Consider the following 4,775-nt stretch of genomic DNA (forward strand, 5'->3'; position numbering starts at 1 on the left):
ACGAAAACACAACAATTCTTATTTTCAGGTGATTATACACTTATTAAAACATACTTGTGAATATCATATTCCATTTCTGCCAAGTCTGCTCCACTAGATGCCACTAAATTCTACATACTGCACCTTTAACAATCTTCCTAACAAATGAGTATCTGCTAATTAAGCCCAAGAGATGTGGCTGAAAGCTCCAGAAAAACCAAGTAAGAAGAATTATTTTTTCAAACTGCCTCGAAGGTCAATTTTTATTCCTATAAATGCAGTTAATTATTTTAGTTATTGTGCTCACATGGTCCATAAAGTTGTATTTAATGAAATTAGCAAAAACAAACTGATAGGGAAGCCTTGGAGAAGGGAGGATTATGTGGTACTAATGCTTTATGTACCATTCATGATGGGAACTTGGGGGCCACAGGCTATACATAATGCTCAGAAGTCCAATCAGGGTCCAACCATAAATGTTTTGCTCCTGGGCCCTTGAACAACTTCATCAGGCCATGTGTTAAGCAAGATGCTGACGTAGTTAAGATGCTGATGTAGTTAAGGATGGTACATAACTTTTAGTGCATCCACAGGAGGCATGTCAGAGAGGGGTCATGTGGGTATCAATGTCATAGGGGTCACCTTAACAAATACATGAATATGAATGTGAAGTGGGGTTTGGCTGGAAATGTTGACTTCTCCTGGATGGATCAAGACTAAAAACTCTATGTGTAAATCAAACATATACTGAGTTGAGCTGAGGTAAGAAGTGAAGCATTGATGTCTAACGACACTTTCTGTCTTTTTTCTCTGAGCATCCAGCAGCTTGTCCTTTGTCAGCAGCACATGCCTCAGTATCTAAGGAGGACTGTGTTTCTATTCTCACAAGCCAGAGAGAGAGAGAGAAGGGAGATGACCTTGGTTTTTCAGACTGTGGAGCGGCCTTGCTGCCTGCATGCACTGAGGAGATAAGCAGAAGTGCTGAGGAGCCAACGTGACAAACCCTGACGCCACACAGTGCTAAAGCTGGACTCTCCAGCACTGATAGGCTGTATATATACAGGAATACTGCAGGACTGGCTCATGTGATGCTTCCATTCAACATCTGTACACCCACACACAGCCCCCTCTTATCTGCCCCATATACTGACTCATTTTTCAACCAACTTTAATTACAGTTGCATGGTGGAGAATAATGGAGCTTAAAAAGAGATGGTGACAGCAAATGTACTGGAACTATTGTGGCCCTGCCTGGGAGTGCTGAATTGTTTGTTCAGTCCTACAGACATGACCCTTGCTGAAATATGCAGGTAAACAAATGAACAGTTTACAGGGAGCAATGTAAAGCTTAATGTGGACATGTTTTATACAATCAGGAAACTTTATTCTTAAAGCTCCACCTTAAGGGAATGTTTGTGTATCACTTAGTGCTCGTATGTCATGGTAATCATTGGCATCCATCCAGAGGTAATCTGATTACAGTGTAAAATAGAGGGATTTATGAAACTATGGTCTTTGGTACATCTGTTCTCAGAGGCCTAAAGCAGGCTGTTGAAATGTGTAATCCCTGTTTGCTATCCTGCTGGTGAAGGTGAGTAAACAATACCTATAGCAACCATATCATGCAGATACTGTAAAGGGATTTGGGCGTCCTTTGGTGTGTGTATGCATGTACTTACACATGTTTGTACAAAGAACATTGGAAAAGCAAGTTAAAGCCTCACCCTGAGGCCTTGCCTACAAGTGTAAAGAAATCCAGTGTGACTGAACAGGTCCTCAATAGAAAACTGGTCTATAGGCTCTCACCATATATGAGCAGTTGTCGTCTTAGCTTTATGCCACACAGCCCCAACCCTCAGCTAACATGTTGTTTTGCAAAAGCTGTTTTCCCCATACACACTGATTTATGCAGATTTATACTCTGCAGACCGTTTTGGAAAAGCTCAGTTTTTGGGTGAGAAAAAATGTTGTTTTAGTCTGCATGCAAACTGAAATAAAAAGATACACAAATTCAACTGTCTCAGCATGAATGTACTCTAAAAATGAGTGCGCCAGAGATGTCATTAATAATCAGTCATAGTACATCTTCGTTTTCTCTTTGCTAGCCTGTCTGATTGTCTGAGTGCTCGTGTCTCCCGCAAGTTCTCCAAACTAAATGAGAAAATGTTGTTTATAAATGCCTTTAACAATGACCCACAGGCTGTTTCTGATCTGACAACCCCTTTCACATGAAGACATTGTTTTTCACTGGTTGGTTAGGGTATGGTAGGGATCTGTTTGGGTAAACGAAATTTTTTTGTCATATTTTAGGGGCAGACACAAAGACTCTGGTGAGGATGCATCTGGATGCACCAGACCACTGAACGCTCTGGGGTGACGTGATGGGTGATGTACTGCAAGTTGGTCAGTCCTTGGTTTTTGCTCTGATGTTTTCAACATGGCTGCCACGTTATAAACTTTCTCATTTTACAGCTAAACAGTACACTAAAGTATGTTTCTGAAAACATTTGAGGGGTAAAATAGGCAATGCTTGATTCATATTTGATCAGCACTGCCTTGTTTGATAGTTTGATCTGAGTTTCACAAGCCATCCGCGTGATGGACGTCATTTGCATAAAGTTGAGGTCGAGTTGTGATATGCAAATTCAGAAACGGCAGGTGGTCCTTCAACTCGCTGTGCCGTAACCATCATGCACTGTACAGCCGGATCTCCTGTTATCCATAGAAAATGAATGGGATCCATTGACTTGACATCCATCAATAGATTCGCTGTGTCTGCACCTTTAATCATTTGAACAAATGAAGTATGCTGTTGTTGTTCTTGGGAGGACAGACTCAGTTTTCTTGGCTTGTCAGACTTCTGTTTAGTGATGTCAGCATTAGGACTGCGACTAGAAATCATTTGATTAATCTGTCGATTATTTTCTCAATATGTCTGTTAGTTGTTTGGTCCACAAAATGTCAGAAAATGATGAAAAATGTCGATTACTGATTCCCAAAGCCCAAGATGCAACTTCAGATGTCTTGGTTTGTCCACAACAGTTCACAACCAAAAGATATTCAGTTTATTGTCATATAAGACTAAAGAAACCAGAAAATATTCACATTTGGAGAAGCTGGAATCAGATCATTTTAATTATTTTCTCTTAAAAAATGATTAATCGATTATCAAAATAGTTGGTGATTAATTTAATAGTTGGCAACTAATCAATTTCCAACTAATCACTGCAGCTGTAATTACCATGTTCATAGATCTCAGCAATTAAATTGGTGAGTGCAATGTTACTGATAAAAAATTATGAATAAAAAATAAGAGGAATAAAAGGAATTATTCTTAAAAAAGTGTTCCATGTGTTTTTCATGATGCTTCATATTCCAGATTTCTGTTTTCCCTGCAATACCAACAAGGAGTTAATCCCTCTAGTACTGCTATGTCTACTCAGCAAAATAGTTACTTAAACAGAGTAAATGCATTCTCTCCAGCACATATCATATGATGGAGGGAGAGAGGAGAGCAGCTCTTTAGGTGGCTAACTTTGAGTTAATTACAGTAAACTAGGGGGATAGCAGTGCACTGTGAAATCTTATGTGGCAGTTGGTCAAAGTAAGCTAAGCTTTCTCTCCTTTTTCTTCTTTTTTTCAGTCAGGGTAAATGACTTGAAGATTTCTGAGCTGGTGGATACAGAAGCTCTGTGATGTAACTAACCGGATTAACGGTTAGCTAGGACTTCATGGGAGGAAAATGCAGTGTGGACTCCTCATCCTCTGCTGCAATGGCAACACATACAGCATTAAATGTATAGAAGATACACTTACACACACACACACTGGAATTACATACACACCTTTACTGTCTATGACAAACTAAGGATGAAGAAAGAGTGACCACATGATCAACAAATTATGTTCATGCAACCGTTGTTTGAGGCAAAGAACACCAGAATGACTAAAACCATTAAAAACTAGGTAGCCTCTAGAATAATGTCAAATAGGGTATTGAATTTTCACAAAGGTATCTTTACTTCTGATGAGTCCTACAGTACATTACAATTCCTACAAATTAAACAACAAAATATTCTTATTGTCTTTAAAAACAACCAATATTAACATATTCCTGCCTCATGGACAGGATGACATACTCATCCCTGCCATCCAAACATCTCACCAATCACCATTGATTCATATGACTGTTCCTGATCTGCCACTGATTGTTAAGTTCAGGCAGAAAAAACTACTTAGGGTTGGAGAATGATTGTGGTTTGGTTTTTCTTAAGGTTATGACACTTTTGTATGTTATATGTTTGTGTCCATGTATTGCAACCTCTTCCTCACAAGGTATTGAGGCTCTAGAAAAACATCATGCCATACTCTTGACAGATGGACATGGACACTAGAGATCCTTATCAGAGAAATGTAAACATACATAGAATCCAGGCTTTTGAGGCCCCTGGAGGAAAACCTTGTCTTATAGTGTGTGCTGCCATATTCAGTAGTTTCGCTGAGGTTTTAGTAAAATGGGCATCTTTCAATTGATGCAAATATTTAAGATACAGGATTTGGTTGGACAGGGTTCAAAAGATGTTATATTGAATACCAATCAATAGTTTCTACAGTATTGACAAGGAGACCATTAGAGTTAGCGGTGATATTCAGTAACAACAGCAAGGCAAAAAGAAAAAGCAAGGACATTGTAAGTAAATATTAGCATGTGGTCAAATTCATTCCTTCATTTGAATGGGGGCAGTGTGTTGATGCAGCAGGGGTGCCAGTGCAGTGGGGTCCACAAAACAATAAAG

At 39.2% G+C, this 4,775-nt stretch overlaps 1 long non-coding RNA gene across 1 annotated transcript; it reads left to right on the forward strand.

Annotated features, from left to right (window-relative positions):
- The first annotated feature begins 808 nt into the window (after positions 1-808).
- On the forward strand, positions 809-4,242 carry LOC121890644. Its single transcript, XR_006093859.1, has 3 exons — positions 809-1,289; positions 2,290-2,382; positions 3,623-4,242. It is a non-coding gene; the product is annotated as an uncharacterized LOC121890644 (long non-coding RNA).
- The last annotated feature ends 533 nt before the right edge of the window (positions 4,243-4,775 follow it).

This window comes from Thunnus maccoyii, chromosome 23, assembly GCF_910596095.1.
Source record: "Thunnus maccoyii chromosome 23, fThuMac1.1, whole genome shotgun sequence".
In the NCBI taxonomy this organism is placed as follows: Eukaryota; Metazoa; Chordata; class Actinopteri; order Scombriformes; family Scombridae; genus Thunnus; species Thunnus maccoyii.